Source organism: Eleutherodactylus coqui, chromosome 2, assembly GCF_035609145.1.
Source record: "Eleutherodactylus coqui strain aEleCoq1 chromosome 2, aEleCoq1.hap1, whole genome shotgun sequence".
NCBI classification, from domain to species: domain Eukaryota; kingdom Metazoa; phylum Chordata; class Amphibia; order Anura; family Eleutherodactylidae; genus Eleutherodactylus; species Eleutherodactylus coqui.
In genome coordinates, this window is record NC_089838.1 from 186,126,195 (window position 1) to 186,151,590 (window position 25,396).

The following is a 25,396-nucleotide window of genomic DNA, read 5'->3' on the forward strand; positions in this document are numbered from 1 at the left end:
ACAATTGCTCACGGAGCCCACTTTTGGAAACCCTGTCCTAGATGTTTACGTAAAACATTCCCCACTTATGCAGAATTTGAGCAAGTCGTGACCACAGAATGGCCATACCCGGATAAATATGTAAGCCTACGTGCTTAGATGTAATGTATCTGTTCCCTGAGGAATCACTTCAAAAGTGGTCCTCTTCTCTATTGATGCATGCTCCAGTCTTACCTGTCCAAACGCAGAACGCTGGCAGATGTGTCATCCTTTAACCCCTTAACAATATCACGTAAGGTTGCTACATAGCAGCATAGTACTTAATGCACCAGGACGTAAACTTATGTCATGTGGATGGCACAAGGTCAGAAGCTGAGCCCGCGCCATCCCACAGCAGGAGCCAGCTATTTCCAATAGCCAGCCTCGCACTGCAACACCCCAGATCAATGAGAACATTGATCTCCGCTTTTAACCCTCCTACATGCTGCAATCTACAGAAGTTCTGCAATGATTTATCATAGCTGCTATGGTTCAAGTCCCCTACAGGGCAATAAAAAGGGTAAAAAATCTAAAACAGAAAACCCTTTTTTTTCACTCTTTCCCTTATTTATATAAGAAAAAGCTAAGCAAAAATGTTTAAATCTCCATATTTGGTATCATCGTATCCGTAATGACCCGTACAATAAAGTGAACATGCTATTTATCCTACACGGCAAAAAACTTATTTTCTTCATTTTGGCTCCCAAAAAATGCACTAGTAATCAAAAAAGCCTTATGTACTCCAAAATGGTACCAATAAAAACTACAGCTTGTCACGCAAAAAAAAACATAATAGAGCTCCGCCCATGGAAAAATAAAAAAGTTATAAGACTTTAAATGCAGCTATGCAGAAAAAAAAGTAGTAATTTCCAAAAAAAGAGGTTTTTTTTTATTGTGATAAAATCTAAAAAAAAAGTTTGTATTATCATAATCACACCGACCCGCAGGAAGAGTGTATCGTGTAATTTATGCTGCATTATTTAACGGGGAAAAAACGAACAATGGCAGAATTGATGTGTTTTCTCTCCCTGCTCTGAAAAAGAAAAACAAGTTTTACAATATAGTATATTTACCCAAAAAGGGTACCAATAAAAACTACAGTTCGCCACACAAAAAACAAGCCCTGATATGGCCATGTTGATGGAAAAATAAAAAAATGTATGACTTTTGAAATGTGGAGATGATCAACAGTTGAAATCCTTTGCCAAGCCTTCTTTTGAGGTGACTGGGTCAGCCCTTTTATTCGTCCTTCACCTCATCATGGGTCAGTTGGGCCACATTTGAATGTGTAAAACAACTGTGATGTCCTCTCTGGTGCCCCACAGGAGAAATTGGCTGAGCTGGATCTTCAACTCTCCCAGGCAGGAAAAGTATTCTGAGAGGCCTCCCAGGATGTTGTCAGGCTACTAGTTTGCTCCTCCGCACTTGCTGTGGTTATCAGGCTCACTTTGTGGCCAAAGAGTTGATCCGCTGACCTCCCTTCAAAAAACCCTTTTACAGGACTTTCCTTTACAGGAATGCATCTCTTTGTCAGCCACCTAGACAAAGTTATTTCTGATGCAACAAGAGGATCTGTATAGCAGAAGATGAGTTTTTTTTTCTGCCGGTCAGTATACTACCAAGTAGAAAAGCCGGTCTTTCGTTCCTTTCATTGCTCCAGCCCATAGAATTTGGAATTGGACCAGTCGGACGGGCGGGGGGCTTTTTAGGGATGTGTGGTTCACTTGCCTAAGATCATCTCTTCAGGACACAGTTTTTTGTTGTTTCCTCTGTTTGATCTACCCAGACTCTCCCTCTACCTTCAAGCCATTGAAGATTTGCTTAACCAAGACATTGTCATCTCTGTTCCTTCTCACAAATAGTGTACTCTATTTTATTCCAGCCTGTTCATGGTCCCCAAGAAGGACAGAATAGTTTGCTCAGTCCTAGATCTTCACACTCCTTAGCCACTACATCAAAGTATGTCCCTTTTGTATGGAATCCATCTGGGTGCGAATGGCTTCTTTGGTTTAGGCCAAATATCTATTGTCTATGAGCGTCTTTTGATGTCTATCTCCACATCCGGATTCGCCTGTCCCACCAGTGCTCTCTTGATTTTGCATTCCAGTTGAATCATTTCCAGTTTATTGCCTTGTGATTTGGTTTGGCAACAGCCCCCTATCAGCTGTTGTGGCACTTTCATTTCCAAAGAATAAGGGCAATTCCTTTTCTAGACGACATACTGATTGGACAATTGATGATCCATCAAAAACCGAAGTCCAATCTGATCCCATCATGGCAACTCCTCTTTCTTGACCTGTCTTTCGCCATGGTTCAGGCATAAGTACAACATCTAAAAGAGACCAGCATGCTTTTTTCCAGCAATGAGTTAATCTTCTGCGGTCACAAACTCCTTTCTCCGTACAGCAAGGCATGCAAGTGCTAGGACTCATAGTAACTGCATTCAAGAACTGTGCGAGCAGTTTCACACTTGCCCCCTTCAGAGAGCCATCCTAGCTTGCTGGAACAGATCGCACAAGGCCATAGATGGATATTTGATCCTATCTTAGTCAGTCCTTCATTCCCTCCTTTAGTGGCTGATGTCACGCAACCTCTCTCAGGGGAGGTCCTCCCCTCTGCTGAAAGGTGGTACTAATGGATGCCTGGGGAAGAATTCTCGGCATCCTGGCCTTGCAGGGATAATGATCGAGCTTCAAATTGTCCCTCCACATCACCATACTGGAACTCTGAGCCATTTGCCTGTAGCTGACACAGTGAACCCATATTCTGGACGGTCAGACGATCCATTTTCAGATGGAAAAGGCAACGGCCATTGCTAACATAAACTACCAGGGTGGCACAAGAAGAGAGGCTGCTGAAATCCTCTTCTGGGCAGAGACACGTTTCAGCTATCTCAGCCATCCACATTCCGGGAGTGGAAAATTAGATGGTGGACTACCTCAGCAAATTGTCAGTAGACTTAGGGGAGTGGACACTTCATGAAAAAGTCTTTGTGGACATATGAAAGTAATGTGGCAGGCCGGATGAGTATCTGTTGGCATCCAGGTTCAACAGTTAGCTCCTGCTCTTTATCTCATGAACTTGCAATCCTCAAGCATGGGCAGTGGCTATTCTAGTGAACCCATGGATCCAGTTCTCATTCCTGTATGCCTTTCCATCAATGCCTCTGACTCCACAGCTCCTCAGGAAAGCCAAGATGGAGGGTGTCCCTATGATCTTCATAACGCCAGACTGGCCACTTCGTCCTTGTTATGCCGATCTTGTGTCCCTACTGGTCAACAGGTCCGGGCCCCTGCCACTTAGACAGGATTTGCTGTGGCTGGCCCAGCTCTTCACCCACATTAGCATGTGCTACATTTGACAGCATGGCTGTTGAATCCACAGTGTTGAAAGCACAGGGATTTGCGGACTATGCTCAGGGCCAGGAAACCTCGTTATTCTCTCATCTAGTATAGGGTGTGAAAGTTCATCTTGCGAGTAAAATCCTCTGCTCTGCAACCTATGCATTTTTCTGTTCCCAGAATCCTTTCCTTTCTGCAATTAGGCATGGATCCAGACTTAAGCCCCAACTGGTAATGGAATAGAGTCTCTGAACTGTCATATTTATTTATTTTTTTAAAATCTCCAATGCCCTCTCGCCTCCAAGTGTGTGGTGTGTACTTTCCTGCAGGTAGTGGCAAATGCTTACCCTCTTTAGCATCTTCTGCCAGTATCTTGGGATCTCAATCTTCTAGATGCTTTGCAATCTTCTTCTTTCAAGCCAATGTGTGAGATTTCCCTCAGTCTGCTTTCTTGGAAGGTTGCCTTCCTGGTAGCCATCACTTTTAGCTGTGGTACTCTGAGCTTGCCGCAGTATCATGCAGGTCTACTTTTCTAGTGCTTTATCAGGACAGGGTGGTCCTTCGCCCGGTTCCATCCTTTCTTAAAGGTGGCCTCATTTTTCCACCTTAATGAGGCCATCCTACTGCCCTCCTGTCTGGATCCCTCACACCCTACAGAATGTTGCCTGCACATGTACCAAATCTATCCGCCATATAGAATCTCTGTTCCTCAGTTCCTCATTCTTGATGATGCTGACGCACATGCCCACACACACGTGCACACCCCTCCTCCCCAGTGGATATTATTCTCTGGTAAAACATCAAGAGGTAAAAAAATCTTATATATTTAAAAAAAAAAACTTTTATAATGCTGTGGGCTTAGATATAGCAGTTTAGCTTTATTATACTTCTATACAATAGTTACCATGTAATGTATTAATGTGCCTGCTGTGGTCCCATTCAGCAATAGTGATGCCCTCTCTGATGACACTTAGTAACTGGACCCTCTGTGCTCCAAATCGTATTGGTCCATCTTCCTTATTTGCATATTAACCAGAGTAGCATGGATGGCCTTATACGTTTCCTTACTCACATTCTTAGTGCTTTCCCTAAGGAGAGGAGTTACCCCTCCCGACTGACATCACAGGCCTCTCACTAGCCAAGCCAGCTTCCTACTGCACACTGATGAGGGGCAAACATGCCAAAACAGCTGTATATGTATAGATTCTGGCTTGGTTTTCAACTCCCAAACTCCCATTGCTCTACAGACCTGTATAACGGGTCAAGCATTGATTTGAAGGAATGCTGGAGCCATCATCACTCCTCTCTCCAGCACCTGCTTACTCTGGAGCCATCATCGCTCCTCCCCCCAGCACTGGCTTACTCTGAAGCCATCATCATTCCTCCCCCCAGCACTGGCTTACTCTGAAGCCATCATCATTCCTCCCCCCAGCACTGGCTTACTCTGAAGCCATCATCATTCCTCCCCCCAGCACTGGCTTACTCTGGAGACATCATCACTCCACTCCCCAGCACTCACTCACTCTGGAGCTGGGGAGGGAAAGCTCTGATGATGTCCTGCTGTGTGCCTAAGAGATTGCTGGGCACTGAGGGAAGCCTTCCAGTATACTAAGGAATTTAACCTCTCCTCTCTGCCACCAGAAGGTTAGTAGCGTGTATTATAATTGGGACAGTAAGGATTGCTGTAGGCCTCCCTGGAGCCTCGGGCATGGGCAGTCGCTTCATTCGCCCTTATTATAATCTGCCGTTGATTATACTAGATTGTAACCCATTAGTGTTCTCCCACCAGTTTGCATGACCAAAAGCCACTTGTGATGTCACAGCAGTTTACGTGACTGATACCCACTTGTAATCTCACGACAGCTTACCTGTCACCATACAAGAACAGTATATGGGCCACTTGCTCTCCAATCGCTAATCACAGAACACCTCCATTAGTCCCTTTTAACAGTCTACCAGTAATTGTGAGCCATGAAATCCATAAGCTCAGACCCTTATATGCAGAGGTGTAACTTGCAGCTCCTCCACTCCAATGCCAAATCTGCAGCAAGGCTGCCCACTTACTGTGTGCCATTTATAATACTGCTGATATCGGTAGTTGGGTGTCTATCAAGGCCCGGTTACCTCTTCAAGTATTAGAGCTACAGCCCTGCTTTCATGCAGTCCAATAAATATTAGTAGGCTGATTATTTTAACCCCATGAGGACACAGACCTTTTTTCTTTCCATTTTTGGTTTCTCCCCATTAAAAAAAAAAAATCCTAACTTTTTATTTTTCTGTCAATGTAGCTGTCTTGAGGGCCTGTCTTTTGTAGGATGAATTGTATTTTTCAATGGTACTATTTAATGTACGAACTTACTGAAAAACTTTTATTTCTAAGTGAAGAAAAATGCCCCCCCCCCCCCTCATTTTTGCTATTTTGAGGGGTCTTGTTTTTATGGTGTACATGCTGTGGCAGAAATTACATTATTTTATTCTGTGGGTCAGTATGCTTATTTTAAAAAAATATCAACAAAAATTACAATATTCTGACTGCCATAATTTTATCTTCGCTCAATGGACTTATGTGAGCGCTTACTTTTTGAGGGATAACCTATGGTTTATGTTGGTACTGTTTTGGAGTACATAAGACTTTTTCATCACTTGATTACATCTTTAAAAATGGAGGAGAGTTGCTTTGGAAATTACTACTGGCTTCAAAGACTGTCCAGACAGCCCACCATGAACTGTCACCCAAATTTGCATACAGTGCAGGACAAATGGAAGTCTTTATTCTACAGGTATGAGTGAAACTCTCTAAACCCTGATGAGTTGAGCATTTTAACAGTTGTTTTTTTTCAAACTATGTAGGCAGCTTTTAGTGTAAAAAGCTGGTGATAGGTTCCCTTTAAAATGGCAAGGACATATTTATGATGACTGCCAAACGGAGTTAAAAAGCCTTCTATTCCAAGGCTTCAATTATGTATATGCAGATTGGTGTATGTGCATCCTTCCTACTGCGCTGGTTAATGATCTCACTTCTACACATCCAGTGACATTTATTTTCCGGATCATACTTCTATTTTTGTTGTTGGTGTTTTTCTGCATTAGAAGTAGGGACGGGCTGCATCTTAATGGGGAGGGTGCAGCTGTGCTGGGGGATAAGATGGCTAGAAGGCTGGAGGAGTGTTTAAACTAGGGACTGGGGGGAGGGTAAAATGAGAAATAGTGGGGTAGCCAGTGTAACTAGCGATCCGGGTCCAAGCAAAGGGAATGGGGGTCGAGCAGGGGGTGGGGTTAGTACAGTTAGAACTGACAGATCAGCCATAAGTACGAATAGCAACAAAACAAATTTAAAAAACAAACAAAAAAAAGATATAAATTGTATGACCACGAATGCAAGAAGTCTGATTGGTAAAGTGGGTGAGCTTGAAGCGAGGATGACTGATGAAAACTATGATATAGTCGGAATTACGGAAACATGGCTTGATGATAAGTGCGATTGGGCGGCGAATTTGCAGGGGTACAATCTCTTCAGAAGAGACCGAAGGAACCAGAAAGGGGGAGGGGTATGTCTGTACGTCAAATCAAACTTGAAACCGAGGCTATGGGAGGATATAGGGGTAGTAGACGAACAGGTGGAATCTCTGTGGGTAGAAATACAGGGAGGAAAAAATAACAAAATGCTGATAGGGGTCTTCTATAGACCACCAAAAGCAACAGAAGAAACTGAGAACTTACTACTAAGGCAGATAGAAGAGGTGTCAAAGCGAAACAAAGTAATTATCATGGGGGACTTTAATTATCCAGATATAACATGGGGGAAGGAAACCTGCAAATCTCATAGGGGTGATAAGTTCTTGAGAGTAATTAAAGATAATTACCTGAACCAACTTGTGCAGGAACCAACAAGAGGGAGGGCCATTCTGGACCTAGTGCTAACTAACAAACCGGACCAAATAAAGGAGGTACAGGTTGAGGGGCACTTGGGGATTAGTGACCATAATATAATCAACTTCCAGCTATCAATCAATAGGAAGCCTTATCAGGGAGTGACAAAGAAACTAAACTTTAGTAAAGCAAAATTTGATGAGCTTAGAACTACTATCGGTAACATTAATTGGGACAACATCCTCAAAAATATCAGAACGGAGGACAAATGGGAAAAGTTCAAAAGGATCCTAATCGCCTCATGTGAGCAGTTCATTCCCTTTAAAAATAAAAGAAACTCAAGTAAAAGGAAACCAATGTGGCTCGACAAGACGGTAAGAGGGGCAATAAACGAAAAAAAGAAAGCGTTCAAACTACTAAAGCAACAAGGCAGCGAAGAAGCGCTAAAATCATACAGGGAAAAAAACAAAATATGCAAAGATAAGATCAAAACTGCCAAGGAGGAAGCAGAAAGACGGATCGCCAAAGAGAGCAAAAACAACCCGAAGCTATTTTTCAACTACATTAACAGCAAAAGGATTTGCAGGGAGAGCGATGGCCCTTTAAAAAACAATGCAGGAGAAATCATTGATGATGACGAAGGGAAAGCAAATCTACTAAACAGTTTCTTCTCAAGTGTATTCAGAAAAGAAAAGGAAATGCCACACGAGATGCAGTGGAATAAAACGAACCCCCCACAAAACATCTCATACCTAACGCAGGAGGAGGTGCGGAAGCGTCTAAAGAAAACTAAAATTGATAAATCACCGGGCCCAGATGGATTACACCCAAGGATACTAAGGGAACTAAGTGACGAGATAGCTAGGCCGCTATACCTAATATTTCTAGACACTATCAAGACCGGTGTAGTACCATTGGATTGGCGCATTGCCAACGTGGTTCCAATTTACAAAAAAGGGAGCAAAAGTGAGCCTGGAAACTACAGGCCAGTAAGTCTCACTTCAGTAATGGGAAAAATCTTCGAGGGGATTCTGAGAGACGCCATTGATGAGTACCTCAAGGAGAATAAGGGAATAACTCCTCACCAGCATGGATTCATGAAGGGTCGCTCATGTCAGACAAATCTGATCAGTTTCTACGATGAAGTAAGCTCTAAGCTGGACCAGGGAGAATCTATTGATCTTGTATATCTGGACTTCTCTAACGCCTTTGACACCGTGCCACATAATAGGCTAATATACAAAATGAGGCAGCTCGGATTGGGTGAAAACGTGTGTAAGTGGGTAAAAAATTGGCTCAATGATAGAAAGCAGAGGGTGGTAATAAATGGTGCGTACTCTGATTGGACCACAGTCGCTAGCGGGGTGCCACAGGGTTCAGTATTAGGCCCCACTCTGTTCAACATATTTATCAATGACCTGATAGAGGGGCTGCACAGCAAAATATCAATATTTGCAGATGACACAAAATTATACAATATAATTAATGCAACGGAGGACAATGTGCGGCTACAAACGGACCTGGACAAGCTGGGGGCTTGGGCAGAAAAATGGCAAATGAAGTTCAATGTTGAAAAATGTAAGACTATGCCCATGGGCAGGAGGAACGGATGTCACAAATATTCACTTAATGGGGTACCACTAGGGAAAAGTGATATGGAAAAGGATCTGGGGGTATTAGTGGATAATAGACTAAACTGGAGTAACCAATGCCAGTCAACTGCTGCAAAGGCAAATAAAGTTTTGGGATGTATTAAAAGAGGTATAGGGGCGAAGGACGAGAACATCATCCTTCCATTATATAAGGCACTTGTCAGGCCTCACATGGAATACTGCGTACAATTCTGGTCACCGGTGCTCAGGAAAGATGTCACAGTGCTTGAGGGGGTTCAAAGAAGGGCAACTAAACTAATACATGGAATGACGGGACTGGAATACCCAGAGCGGCTATCCAAACTGGGACTATTTACTCTTGAAAAAAGAAGGTTAAGAGGCGACCAAATAACCATGTATAAGTACATGAGGGGACAACACATGGATCTCTCCCGCGATCTGTTTACACCCAGGACCACGACGGTAACAAGGACATCCGCTACGATTAGAGGAAAGTAGGTTTCATCACCAACATAGAAGGGGATTCTTTACTGTAAGAGCAGTTAGACTGTGGAACTCTCTACCGGAGGAAGTGGTGATGGCAAAATCCATAGAGGAGTTTAAAAGGGGACTTGATGTCTTTCTGGAGAAGAAGGATATTACGGGATATAAATATTAGGTTAAGTGTCAATCCGGGTTTACAGGCAGGTAGGAACTATTAGGGGTTGATCCAGGGAACAGTCTGATTGCCATTAGGGAGTCGGGAAGGAATTTTTTCCCCAAAAGGGCTAATTGGCTTCTGGCCATGGGTTTTTTTTGCCTTCCTCTGGATCAACACAGGAGGATAGACAGGCTGGACTAGATGGACATTGTCTTCATTCAGCCTTACATACTATGTTACTATGTTAAGTATCTGAGTAAGTAATTTGCCCAGGGTTTAAATACCATGTGTAGCAAGTCCTCTGCATCCCCTTGAGAAAGCAGTGACGCGAAACGTGCGTTAGGGGTGTGCCATTCTGAGGGTGTGTATGCATTATGCTGGATTTCTATTTTTTCTATATAACTTTATATTACTAATTACATTCTATGCTAATGTTTAGTTGTCCTTGTAGCCATTTTTATGCATGATTTGCTGTATGTTGTATTTTGGGGTTATTGTTTGCTGATGGGAACGTTTTATATAATTATCTACATTTTTTAACCCTCAGTTTGACAGTCATCATGCTTATGTCTTCACCATTGTAATTTTGTAATAATCTTATTCATTGTGTACACATACAAGTTATTTTAGAATACATCCATGGTTTTTGTGGATCAATGTTTTTTTCTTGTTTTTTTGTGTACGGTTGAATCCATGTTTCAGTATTGTATCTAGTCCTTCATAGATGGTATAATCTGTGAGAAACCAGGCCTAGGATAGGTGAATGCAGCTCTTGACTGGAGAGAATATGGTGGTAGAAAACACTGTTAGAAGGGACTGTTTAACCCCTTAGTGACGAAGCCTGTTTGCGCCTTAGTGACGGAGCCAAATTTTGGAAATCTGACATGCGTCGTTCAACGTGGCATAACTCCGTAAAGGCTTTACATATCCCAGTGATTCTGACATTGTTTTTTCGCCACATGTTGTACTTCATTTAGATTGTAAAAAGAGACCGATATAATTTGTGTATATTTATTAAAAGTACCAATATTGGAAAAATTTTGAAAAAATTGTCATTTTTTCACATTTTCAACCGTAATATCTCAAATATGTCCAAACATACTGTACAAATTTTTGATGAGATATGTATTTCCATCTGTTTACTTTATTCTGAATGCACACTTGAAAAACTTTTGTGTTTTTTTTAACCATTTAGAGGACGTACAAATTTAACATTACTTTTCAGCATTTTGAGGAGCACTTTGTTTTCCTGCACCAAGCCAAGTTTGCAGAGGCTCATAAGTGTCAGAATAATAGATACACCCACAAATAACCCCATTTTAAAAACTACACCCCTTAGTGTATTCACTGAGGGGTGTCATGAGTATTTTGACCCCACCAGTTCTTTTCAGGAATTAGTTCAATTTAGGGGACAAAAAATAAAATTTCATATTTTTGCAAATATGTCATTTTAAAGACATATTTTTTTCCTATAGAGCCCATGAAAATGAGGATTTACACACCAAAATGGATACCCCCGTTTCTCCCGTGTTCAGAAACATACCCATTGTGGCCCTAATCTTATGTCTGGATGCATAACGGGAGCCAAAATGAAAGGAGTAGTCGGTGTCTTTCAGAACATAAATTTTGCTTGAAGGCGTTTTAGGCCCCATAGCACTTTTGTAGAGCTCTTGAGCGGCCAAAACCAAAGAGAACCCCCACAAGTGACCCCATTTTGAAAACTAGACCCCTTAACGAATTTATCTAGGGGTGTACTGACCATTTTGACCCCACAGTTTTTGAATGAATTCAAGCCAAGCAAAAGGAAAAAATTGTGATTTTCATTTTTTTGTCAATTCTGTCATTTTAAAAACAGCTTTTTTTGTACAGCACACGCATGAATGAAGCCTTTCATCCCAAAATGGATACCCCTGTTTCTCCCGTGTTTAGAGACATACCCATTGTGGCCCTAATCTTATGTCTGGATGCACAATGGGGCCCAAAACCAAAGGAGTAGTCGGTGGCTTTAAGAACATAGATTTTCCTTGAAGGAGTTTTAGGCCCATAGCACTTTTGTAGAGCTCTTGAGCGGCCAAAATCAAAGAGAACCCCCACAAGTGACCCCATTTTGAAAACTAGACCCCTTAATGAATTTATCTAGGGGTGTACTGCCCATTTTGAGCCCACAGTTTTTGAATGAATTGAAGCAAAGCAAAAGGAAAAAATTGTGATTTTCGTTTTTTTGGCAATTCTGTCGTTTTAAAAACTGCTTTTTTGGTACAGCACACACATGAATGAAGACTTGTACCCCAAAGTGGATACCCCTGTTTGTCCCGTGTTCAGAGACATACCCATTGTGGCCCTAATCTTTTGTCTGGATGCACAACGGGGCGCAAAATGAAAGGAGTAGTCGGTGGCTTTCAGAACAGAAATTTAGCATGAAGGTGATTTAGACCCCATTGCACACTTGTAGAGCCCTTGAGCGGCCAAAACGACAGAGAACCCCCACAAATGATCCCATTTTGAAAACTAGACCCTTAACGAATTAATCTAGGGGTGTACTGTGTATTTTTACCCTACAATTTTTGAATAAATCTAAGCAAAGCAGTAGGAAAAAAAATACAATTTTCATTTTTTTGGCAGTTGTATCAATTTAAAAACTGTTTTTTTTGTACAGCACACATAGGAATGAAGACTTTCACCCCAAAATGGATACCCCTGTTTGTCCCGTGTTCAGAACCATACCCCTTGTGGCCCTAATCTACTTAAAGGACGCATGGCTAGGCCTATAATGGAAGGAGCACCCGTTGGATTTTAGGGTACAACGGAATAAATTCCAGGCCCCATTGCCCACTTATAGAGTCATTGAGCGTCCAAAACTATAAAGACCCCCACAAATATCCCCATTTTAAAAACTAGACCCCTTAACGAATTCATCTAGGGGTGTACTGCGTATTTTGACCACACAGTATTTGAATAAATTTCAGCAAAGCAGAAGAAAAAAATAACAATTTTCATTTTTTTGGCAATTTTGTCAATTTAAAAACTTTTTTTTTTGTACAGTGTACATAGGAATGAAGACGTTTACTCCAAAATGGATGCCCCCGTTTGTCCCGTGTTCAAAAACATACCCATTGTGGCCCTAATCTACTTACAGGAAACATGGCAAGGCCTGTAATGGAGGGAACACCAGTTGGATTGCAGGGCATAACTGAATAAATTCCAGGCCCCATTGCTCATTTGTACGGAATAAAAATTGACTCCCTAAAATCCCCCCCCCCACGCCCTTTTTGGCGTTCCCCAAATCTTAGATAAAAGTAATAATGTGAACTGTGTAGTATTTCCAAAGACGGGTAATTATGGAGGCTGGTTGGGATGGGCACATGGGGCAATAAAACCGGGTATCCCCCCTCCTCTCATGCTTTTTGGGAGTCATTTTTTGACCTCAGCGGCGGGGATGGGGTGTAAAAAGTGGCGCTCTGTGAGTCTCCGTAAGCTTGATGAGGTGCGGCGGTCTCACACAGAAGGCGCTCAACAAGGTGCTCCTGGAACTGCATGAAGGCGGGCGTTCCCGGGGCTTCTTGTAAATTGCGTATTACAGGTAGCGGTCTGAATAACGCCGGGCTCAGGCAGCCGTATGGGGAATCTGCTTGTGGAGGCCCGCAGCGGATCCCGGCTGTGAGCCCGGCTGTGACCCTGCGTACGGCCGCGTAATGTACTGTGCATAACTGCGTACTTACACGGGCGGTCATGCGCAGTACACTTTTTTTTGTTGTTGTTTGTATTTCCCGCACCGTCGCTTAGCGGTGACGCGGGTACCCGCAGCCTGTATACAATGTAGTTGCGTATAGACTGCGGATATATCCATGACCATGGAGCACAATGGGCTCTATGTTGCGGATATCCGCGGTAAAATAGAACCTGCTGTGTTCTCTTTTCTGCGAGTGGATTACGCAATTCCAACCCGCTAATGTGAGTGGAATTATGTAATCCAATGCGATTGATCTGCGTATTACCGCTAATCAAACGCATGCGGAATCCGTAATTCCTATCCGGTCATGTGAGACCGGCCAAAGGTAGATCGCTACCATTTTTTCACGTGACTGGGGACCGCTCAACGAGGCCACCCGTCACTGCTCCAGGCTCTCGGTGACCGTTGGTCGCCGAGAGCAAGGAGATATTAAGTTTCCTGGGCTCCCCGACTTCTTCGCATGTGTCCGGTGTTTTGCCAGCGGTCGCATGCGCAGAATACGGGAAAGTTCACGGAAGAAGATTGCGTCGGGGTGTAAATATGGAGACCTCCGGTAAAAATTTTTATCTCCTCTCACCGATCGCATCAGTGAGGGGAGATGAAGCTTCACCTTTTTTTAACTTTTACGTGATCGCCATTATTCTTTGGATAACAGCGAACACGTGATCAGGAACCGCTCACCGCGGCCCTCCGTGAAATCTCCAGGCTCTCGGCTAAGTTTTGTAGCCAGGAGCAGGGAGATTTTAAAAAACCACGGCTTTTGCGCATGCGCCTGCCACATTGGTGACGGGCGCGTGCGCAGAAGCTGGGGTGAGGTCCACGGATAAATCCGCAGGCCTTAGGTACGTCATTTCATCCTCCCTCACGGATATGATCCGTGGGGGGAGATGAAACGCAAGCTTTTTTTAACTTTTTAAAACTTTTTTTTTACTTTTTGCACTTTTTTTTTTTAACGTTTTACCCCTTTTTTTATTTTTATTTTTTTACTTTTTGCACTTTTTTTTTACTTTACATGATCACTGTCATCCATTGGATGACAGTGATCATGTCCCTGGTGACATCCCTCTGCTCTTGGCTACGCATGGCAGCCAGGAGCAGAGCAATTTTGAATTTCCCGGGGCTCGAGCCCCTCTGTGCACGCGCCCGATGTCAATCATCGGGCACGCATGCGCAGACGGGGATTTCGGGTCCCGGGACATCGGGACATCGCAGAGGACCGGGGGTGAGTATCTTCACCTCCCCTCATGGATCTGATCCATGAGGGGAGGTGAAACTTTACTTTTGTTTTACTTTTTAAACTTTTTCGCGATCACCGCTATCGCAATGGATAGCGGTGATCGCGGGCCCGGGGACCGCTCACAGTGGTCCCCGGTAACACCTCCTGGTTCCCGGCTACCTTTAGGAGCCGGGAGCCAGGAGATTTTAAATTTGCCGGGGACACCCGGGCTTTTGCGCGTGCGCGTGACGTCATCGTCAGGCGCGCATGCGCAGAAGGCCGCCGGCGGGTCTGGGAGGACCAGATCTCCGGGGGACACCGCCGACAAGCCGTGTGAGTATTTTCAGCTGCCGTGATGGATCCGATCCATCATAGCAGCTGAATTACTACTTTTTAACACTGTTTTCTTTACTTTTTTGCGATCGGCGCTATTCATTTTATAGCACCGATCGCAATACCGGGGGGGACTGCCTGCATCCTGGGATGACAGCTCCATGCTGTCGGCTACCTGCGGGCACCGACAGCATGGAGCTGTCACGTCCTCAGGCCAGTGGGCATCAATCCAAAGAGGATGCATAAAACTACGTCCTCTAGGATTAAGGCCCACTTTCTGAGGACGTAGTTTCCCGATGGGGCCGTCGTTAAGGGGTTAAACAAATCCTTTAGAGGTGCAGAAATGACATATTAAGAACTCTGTGGTGGATGCCATCGTGACCTGTCACTTTTAAACAGGCAACTTCGCATACAGCATTAACTTCCAAAAATGCTAGATCTGAACCCTTACACCTGGAGGTATTGGTAGTTCCTCAGAAGATATGTCTAGGGTGGATGTGATTATTTATACATAGAAATGGCCCATACAAAATAATCTATAGTCTGCCACAGCATGTAAGAGGCTGACAGGGAGGAGGCATCCTCTGTCACCCATCAGACCCCCATGATGTGATTGTGAGGTGTTGATGAGTTGCTATGTTACTTATAGGCTTGACAATGTCTTCTGGGTCGGCCAACTACAGTGGCCTTTGAGACATTCCAGAGGCAGGGTCTAATCGGCCAAAGTAAAGCAGTGTATTATAGGAATAATCTTTTAGAATGGCATTCAAGTCCCCTAGCAGGACAAAAATAAAAACTAAGACAAGTTTAATAAAAATGGTGAAAGAAAATGAAATCCTACCTTTACTCCCGTAAAGTAATGTAAAAGCAAAATAAGGAAAAAAGTTTAACCTGCATGATGAATGCTGTGAAGAAATAGCTTTAAACATTGGACAAAATTGATATTGACTCTCAAAAACTAGAATAGAAAGTAATGAAAGTCATATCCTTCACCAAATGGTACCATTGCAAAGTACACCTTGTCTCATGAAAAAATGAGGGGTATTCTAAATGGAAAAATTGAATAAAAAGTGATCAAAATTCCTCGGAGTTCTGTCAATGGTAAAATTAAAAACATTATGGCTCTTGGAAGATAGTGTGATTTGTTCTCAGAAACAGAAACCAAGTAAACAAAAATACATGATGTTAAAGTGAGCTTTCACAACTACTCAGGGTATTCTTCAGGCATAATGGAACACAGCTAAAGACTTCTTTATATACATACATATACACTTAATCACATGGGAGGGCACAAACATGGTGTGCTTAATTTGCACTTGACACGAATTCGAGAACAGGAAAAGAGGGCACAGATCTGGTGTGATTAATAGCACTTAGAGAACTGCCAGAAAGGAGTAACAGTAAATAATTAGTCCAGTGACAAGGAATGTGAAAGTTTTATGGTCTCTAAATTGAGGTCACTGCACTAATTAAGTATTTACTGTTATCCTTTTTTGGTATTTAAGTGCTACTAATCACAACATCTCTGTGCCATTTTTGTCCTGGAATTCGTTTCAAGTGCAAATTAAGCACACCATGTTTGTGCCCTCCCATCCTGTGTATATGTTTCTATATACATACATCTTTAGATCTGTTCCATTATGCCTAAGAAAGAACCATGAATAGGTTCGAAAGCTCGCTATAAGACCATGTATTTTTGCTAGCCATTAAATAGTATTGTATCTACAAGATTACTTGGTTTCTCTAAGGCCTCATGTCAACAGCCAGATTGGATTCCGCATGTGGAAGCCCGCAGCGGAATCCGACCCTGCCCATGGCCGAGGACACTGCGGGACTTCTACTTACCCGTCCGGATCTTCTCTTTTCTCCACTGCGGATGTGTGCAGAAGCGCCAGCTGGCGCGCCACCACACATGTGCAGTGTAGTTTTTTTTAAACTCCTGCTATTCTACAGAATCCGCGGGCTATCTGAAATGCAATTGCGGGCGGACTGTGGATCGGATGGCTTCTATTGATTATGAAATAGAGCATGCTGCGTTTTTAAAAAATTTAATTTTATTATTTTCCCGGATCAAAAGGTCCGCAAATCAAATCCGCATGCTTTATTTTACTTGTGGATGCCCATGGGTGGCTTGATTTGCGGATCTTCCATGTGGATTCCACAAATCAGATCCACCAGCGGACTTTGGGCCTTACTGAGAACAATCACACTTTGCTCTACTGGCTAACACGGTACTAAATAGAGTTGAGCGAACATACTCTGCCGAGCTTGATGCTCGTTCGAGTATTAGTGTACTCGATTAGTGCTCGTTACTCGAACGAGGATCAAGCAGTGTTCGACCACGCCCCAGTGTTTGGCTCCTCCCCACTGTGACATCCCTGTTTTGGCCCCGCTGCGACGCAGCGCGCTAGTCAATGGCAAATTTTTTGTCTGGTAGGCAGGGAAAAGAGGCCGAGAGAGACGTAGAAAAAAAAAAAGCTCGGGACCAGGCGTCCCACATACAAGAATGCTCAAGTCTCCCATTGTAGTCAATGGAGTTCGCTACTCGAGTAGAGCTCTCGAATAACACAGAACCAAGCATTTGGGTGCTCGCTCATCTCTAGTACTAAACTTTCTTAGAAAACAGTGACACAAAATCACATCTTTAGTTTTTTCCTTTTACAATGTCTTTAGTTTGCAGATTATAATAAATTCAAACCATAAAAGAATAACTGTTAGAGCACAACAAGGCCTAAAGAGCGTGTACCTACGATACTACACATACACGTATAAATAACTGCACTTCTGAATAAATTCAAAAAGAAACCTTTTTTGTATAAACCATAAAATATAAAAACCAAGAAAGATGGCCAAATCATGGGTAAGATAAATCGTCCTAAAATGATCTCCCTTATATGAAGTCGCTGCCTAACACAGTACAAATAAAACATAAGTGCAATGAATCAACATCATACAACAACTTTTATATAAATAAAATACATATCCAAAGATAAGTGCACCCTAGTGCCAAGAAAAAACACCCATACGAAAAGTGAGAGGAAACCTATCAGATTTAATATTATAAAAAGTGTATAAAATAGTAACATAGTATATAAGGCTGAAAAAAGACATCTATCCACCTAGTTCAACCTATATCTCTGCAATGTTGATCCAGAGGAAGGCTAAAATGCCTCATGAAGTAGAAGCCAATTTTCCTCATTTAAGGTTGCTTCAGTTAAGTTTACAGTTAACTAAAATCCCCAAGTCCTCTTCCATGTCAGTGTTACCCAGTGGTTTTCCATTTAGGCCGGCTTCACATGGGCGAGATTGGTGTTTTGTGAGATGTACAAATCTTGCACGAATATGAAACCCATTCTTTTAAATGGGGTCATGCACATGAGTAATTTTTTATTCCCACATCGCAATTTTATTCCCCAATGTGGGAAAAAAATCGAGGCATGACCTATCTTTGGGCGTGCCATGCATCGCCCATTGTTATCAATGGGGCTGGCGGCAGCAGCGTGTTCGTGTGTGAGAGATGTCTTAGTATGTAATGCTGTCATTATTTCCCCTGTCCATGTGCATAACCTTACATTTATCAATGTTAAACCTCATTTGCCACTTTTCTCCCCAGGCCCCTAACTTATCCAGATCCATTTGCAAAAAAAAGTTTTACAAAATTCTATATGTATTTCTTAAAGCATAATAATGGTTGATCTAATTCAAGTAGGGGTAAAACATCTTCAAGTAAGACACATGTTGTATTGCTAATCAAATAGCACCAAATCAAATGAAATAATGTAAACCCATTATATATTATATATATTTTATGGTATGTTCAATAAAGTATCTTTTCAAATGTGTTTCAGGAGTGTGGTTATTAGTAGGTGTACAGGTGTACAAAAATAGCAAAAGTTAAAAACTTGGTATTGCCAGAATCATGCCGATGCAGAGAATAATGTTATAACGTTATTTATTCTACATTATAAATGCCATAAATAAAGAAATACAAAAAACAATGGCAGGGAATTTCTTAATATTTTGGGAAGATCGGGAGAAAAAGTTTTATATAGTATATTATAGGTATGCCAAAATTATGTATTTAAAAATGAAACTTGACTTTTTATTCTGAAATGGTGCTTTTGGATATGTGATTATTTAAAAGGATTCCTATTAATAGGTGATAAATGTATGGTTACTCTGACCCTCACTTTCACAGGGGACTACTGGCCTCCTGTTACGTTAATGTGCAGGTCTTATTCTCCTTGCCTACACAAACACAATCTATTTACGGCTGGAGGGAAGTCTATAGGTATATGCACACATGATTGGACAATGCCAAACATAAATCAAACATGCAAGCAACAAAGGGAAAACAGGGATATCACACCCTACACCAATACCAGACAGCCAAATACTTACCAAATGTATCAACTTAACAAGCAGATGGAATATAAATAAGTACAAAATATTAGTTAGTATTTTCACCAAAGTACCTAAGCTCACAAGCCCACGTCAAGGGTCCTCATTGTCTTGTGAGTCCCTATACTAAAAAGACAACTAAACCCAGGAAAGGGAACCCTGCCTATACACGGGATGGCTCCACACTGGATCTTGGGACCACCTGTCTTGACCTAGACAGAAATAGGCAGGAGAACACCAACATAGAACATTCACACCAGGTGTCTGCACACCTACAGACATCAAGCATTTCAACATACAATGTAATACACACCAGATGTCTGCACACCAACAAACAGACAAACACTGAACAAGATATTGTTCACACCAAGTATTTGCACAACTATTATATACTGAACAAGACCTTATTCTAGTAGGAGGGGCTGGTATTTATATATACAGATGCAGCAGTGTGCTCCTGGGAACCCATAGAACTACAGATCCCAGGAGCACAACATGACACCTCCATTTCTCCTTGCTGCATGAACGCTGTGCATGTGCACTGCCGTCCCATTCAAGGTCAATGGGTTGACAGCAACAGCTGAAAACCTTTTAACATATTTGAGAATGTTAACAACACTCTTGATGCAGAAATGTTCAGTGACAATTATATCCAATACACATTTCCAAACTGTAATTACCCTTAAACATTATCAAATAGCAAGCTGTATACATTTCAGTTCATTTTCTTGTACCCAATACATTTCGTAAGTGTAGAAATATGGATTTCTGAAGCTGATAAACTCTAGAGAACATGGAAAAAGACTCTAGAGATCAGCAGCCATATCCACTTTATACCTAGGATTCAGTACAGTCTGCAAACAAAGGCTTTCCTTCTCCAAATTTGACTTAAATTAATCACTCTGCTTAAGCTCCCATCCTTGTTAGATTGTGAAATATGTTTTCTCCCTATTGCTTAAAATAAGCTAAACATGCAGACTGTCCCAGGCACACACAGACACATCTGAATATATTCACAATAACTCAGCCAGACCCTTATAAAACGTTACATGAAATATAAATGTCTTCACTAGAATATATTTGTTTTACTGTACTGCAATCCATCCTTCAAAGGGAGTGTGTGTGTACTTGAATATAGCCAGTGCATGAATCCACTGACCGCTGTCGTGTATTATGACACCTGTCAAGGGGTGGCATATATTCCGCAGCAAGTGAACAATTCATTCTTTAAATTGATGTGTCTTAAAAGCAGAAAAAATGGGCAAGTACGAAGATCTAAGGAACTGATAAAGATCAAATTGTGATAGCTAGTCGACTGAGTCAGAGACCTTCTGAGTACCAACTCTTGTGGGGTGTTCCTGGCATGCTGTGGTCAGTACGCTTAATGATGTAGATGGAAAGTGAAAGCTAGCTCATGTAATCAGATCTCCCCAAAAGAGCTGCTGCAGCACAACTTTCTGAAAAAGTTAATGATAAAGTATTAGAACACACAGTGTATCACCACCTACTACGTGGCCTCAGACTGGTCAGAATACCAAAGCTGACTCCTGTGCACTGCCAAAAGTGCCTACAATGGGTTTGAGCATCAGCACTGCACCATAGAAAGGTGGCCTGGTCTGATACATCATGTTTTTTGTCTTTGCTATACTGATGGTTGGATGTATATGCATTGGTTATCTGGTGGAAAAAATGGCACCAGGATGCCCTGTGGGGAAAAAAGGTAGGGTGTCATAGGCAATGTGATGTTCTTGGCAATATTCAGCAGGGAAGCCTTCAGACTTGGCATTAATTTGAAAATAATAAACTAGCCTATATTTGTTTGATTCCCTCACTGGTCCACTAGTTTACACATACTTTTGGGCAGCTGATTGTGTGCTGTCCAAGCATATGACTGCTGTGGCCAATCACTGGTCTTAGTGTTAGTACCGCTGAGGCCAGTAATTAGCCAGAGACGTCACCTGCTTAGACTCTACTTGATCAGCTGCCTGAAAGTATGTGGGATCGGACTGGCTAGGGAGGGGAACAAACTGTTGAGTGTAGGCTAGTTTATGACTTTTGTATGCCCTGTGGTTCTAAGAAAAGAATGCAATGACTGTACAACCCCTCTTTAAACCTACAATTGTTAGGTCATGTCCCTGAAAGAGGAGTGCAGCTAAACTATTGTTTGCTCCAAGTACAACCAACAAAATTCTTAAAGCAATTTTATAAAGTGTGACCATAAACTGGAGTACAGATCCCATGACTATTAAGTTCCCAAGATCTGAGGTTCCAAAATCAGAGAAATTACTACCCTTGTCTATGAGCTGTTTGTTACTTTTGTCAGTAAGGAATTGAAAAAGGAATTGTACAATCAAAAATAATTGTACTGCGACGCAAAGATTGGCCATGAAGCAATTGAGTTAAATGTCTAAAGTTGTTAATAAACTATTGGATAAAGGGAAAAAAGTGGTCTGGCCAAAAAGAATGTATGAGGGGCCCTCATACAGTTATGTGATGTCAAGTGTTATAAATGTCTTACTTAAAATCCCTTTTCTGTGTGGCTATCTTATCATGAGCTGTACAGGAGGAGATACATAATAAAATAGAGATAATATATTTGGTGTTGAAAAGTCCAAGGATTGCAAAGTTTTTTGTTAACTAGGGTACACAAGAATGCCACTGGTCATCCTATTGTTGCAGGTGCTGAAAATTTGTGTAAGCCCATATCTCAACTCATTGACCCTAAATTGCATCCATTAATTGAAGCCCTTTCGTCTTACTTTAAAGACACTTGGAATGTGCTGTGGGAGCTTGATTGTATCCAAAATGGATATGTGCCTAGTGACCTGTGATGTAGAAGCCTTGCATATGTCCTTTAGACCTAAAGATAGGTTATGAAATGTGTGTTACCTTCTGCTGCTGACTGATTAAAAAGGTGAGTTTTGTAAGCTCATTTTGGAGCTCTTAGAATTTGCATTGACAACATTTTTTTTCATTCAGGGAGTCCTTCTGCCTAAAGCTCCAGGGAACGACAATGAGGGCAACTTGTGTACCCTTGTATGCCAATTATTTTCATAGGGCTGTAAGAGAGGGGGATTTTTCTGACTGATCCTGTCCCCAAAATTTAGCAAGTACAGTTTTGGAAATATATTGACGCTATCTTTATGATTTGTCAGGAACATCGCATCAACCTAATGTTTTTATGAATTTCCCTTAAGGGAACCTGTCACTTGCCTATTTTCAAAGTCCTATGCCTGCTCTCTCCTTTACAAGTCTTTTGGAGAGAGCATGCACATGAGACTCCAAAAAGAAGGCTGATTTTTGTCCAGCCCGTGAACTTCAGTGACAGGGACAACAGGATCCAGGAAGTGGGTGAGTATAAAAAAAAAAATAACAGTACAATAAGTTAATTTATGGTGCTTTAGTCAGGTGACAGGTTCATTTTAATGTCAACGAGTATAACATCAAGTTAGCTTATAAAGTTGGAAGTGTTAACATGGATTTTTTTAGACATTTTATTACAGTTTGATGAATCAGGATATGTTAAGACTAATATTTTCAGAAGGGCCACTTCCGTGAATAGTCTTCTCCATGTGAAGTCATCACATCTGAAAAAGAATTTATTCAAGAAAAGATTCATTTAAAACACAAGCCTTGAATCTCTAAGCACAATATGAAGAATGGGAAAAACCGTGAATCTACTCATAGAGGATATGAAAGGGCAAAAAGATCCAAACGCAATTCTCTTCTTTGAGAGAAAAAGTCTTTGAAACGTCAGGATCAGCAGGTGAGGTTTATCTCTACATATAATTCAAAGTGTTATAAGATGAGAAAGACCTTGGATAAATACTGTGATATCCTCACATCAGATGAAACTCTGTGTAAGTACTTACTTAATTGTTCTAGTACTACCTTCAGATGATTGAAAAATCGAAAGGACATTTAAGTTCATGCACTCGAAGTGGCCTTCTTTTGCTACAATACATGGAGTTGTTGTTGGACCTTTCTTTATTTCAGGGGCTCTTAACGCTGATCGGTACCTGAATCTCTTGCAGATGATGATGGATATCTTCTTGGATGATCTGACCCCATCATAACAGAAAGAGTCCACTTCAAGTATGATTTAATTACTTCAGTTATAGCAGCAGTTCCATGAGACTTAGAGTTGATTTCTGCTTTTTACAGGCTACTGTTCAACTTTGCAATTGGGTTTTACTGTCTCTCTCTTACGGGGGCCACTGTACAAAGATAAAATCCATGTTCCAGGGCCCTGGGAGCCCATGAGCCATACCATTGTGTAGTGCATTCATGCCTTTCTATTCAAGTACACTATTGTTATTTCAGTATAAGACACCTTTACCGAGATATAGCACTGGATCAGTCTTTTTGATTACACCCGGTATATAACTTGCTCATCTATATAGTCTTTTGTCAGTCATTCTGGGTTTGTCCCACTGTGGAGTATATACAAATCTGTAAAATCCCTTATATCTATGAGCATGTATAGTGTTCTACAGTGAGGCACATTGTCATGCCATTTTTTTCTATTTTGGTGCATGGCAAAGAATGTGTTAGAGGCCTTATGGTGGCTTCCATTATGACATGCTGTAACGCTGCCAGAAGCTGGTGTCTGGCCATGCATCAAATTTACAGGTGGTCCTAACAGCAAAAGGTGCTCTCCTAAGTATTAAAGATGCTTGTCATGCAGGGGTTGAATAATTCTGAGACTGTAGTAGTCATTGAAAGTTGCAGTTTGTTGAACTTGGAGAAATTACTTGTTATATTAGTTGTGTTGAGCTATTTCAATTTTCTTAGTTTTTTTGCAAATAGTTGTAAATTTGGCAAATAAATTTAATATAAGGTGTTGAATAATTTTTATTGGAACTCTATATTATCAATAGTGTTTATTGTGCAGCTTGCATCTCAGGATGTTTCTTGCACTTTCCAACATCAGACGCCTACAATAGATCTCTAAAATGTGATAGGAGCCTCATTAGAGACCAAGGTAACTCAATGCACATCAGGGGACTACACAGCCTCAAAATGGCCAATTTAAGACCCCAGGAAGATAACTCCTACAGAGAGAAATGCTGAATTCTATATGTTATAAGTCTTCAACACCACAAATATTAACTCTGCAAAGAATGCTGTAAAGTGGACACAATAAAAAAAATTCATGCATTGTAGGGTTAATTAAGCTACATACAAGCTCCATTGAAACAGTGTATATGTTTTTTTTAACAACAGATATAAGAACACTATCGCATACTACTGTTTCATATTGTCTTCCTAGTTATATGTTGAATATCTACTAGAGATGAGCGAATGTACTCGTCCGAGCTTGATACTCGTTCGAGTATTAGCGTGTTCGAGATGCTCGTTACTAGAGGCGAGCACCACGCGGTGTTCGAGTTACTTTCACTTTCATCTCTGAGACGTTAGCGCGCTTTTCTGGCCAATAGAAAGACAGGGAAGGCATTACAACTTCCCCCTGCGACGTTCAAGCCCTATACCACCCCCCTGCAGTGAGTGACTGGCGAGATCAGGTGTCACCCGAGTATATAAATCGGCCCCTCCCGCGGCTCGCCACAGATGCATTCTGACAGAGATCAGGGAAAGTGCTGCTGATGCCAGAGCTGCTATAGGGAGAGTGTTAGGATTGATTTTAGGCTTCAAGAACGCCAACGGTCCTTCATAGGGCCGCATCTGACCATGTGCAGTACTGTTGAGGCTGCTTTTTGCAGTGTTGCACATTTTTTTTTTTCTTTTGTATATCGGCCGTGCAGAGCATTGCGTCCAGAGCATTGCGTCCTGCAGTAATTTTACATAGTCCACGGCCAGTAGTGGTGGTGAGGCAGGGACAGTGAAAGACATATCCAGTCTGTATAGGCAGTGGGCTTTTCCAAAAGAAAATTGGGAAAAAAAATGTATTTGGGCTGCCTGTGACCGTCCTGACTGTACTGCGTCTCTGCTGGGGGTAGTTGTCCTAATTCATACGTAGCCAGCTAAGTGTTACAGCAGGCTTGCGCAAAATTCTTTCCTGCCTCTGCTGTGCGTTCCATAAGCGAAGTCAGCCTCCAACCACAGGCCAATAACGGCACATTTAATTACAGCGTTCTGTTTCTGCACTACTGGTAATACAGCATGCTGAGGGGTAGGGGTAGACCTAGAGGACGTGGACGCGGGCGAGGACGCGGAGGCCCAAGTCAGGGTGTGGGCACAGGCTGAGCTCCTGATCCAGGTGTATCGCAGCCG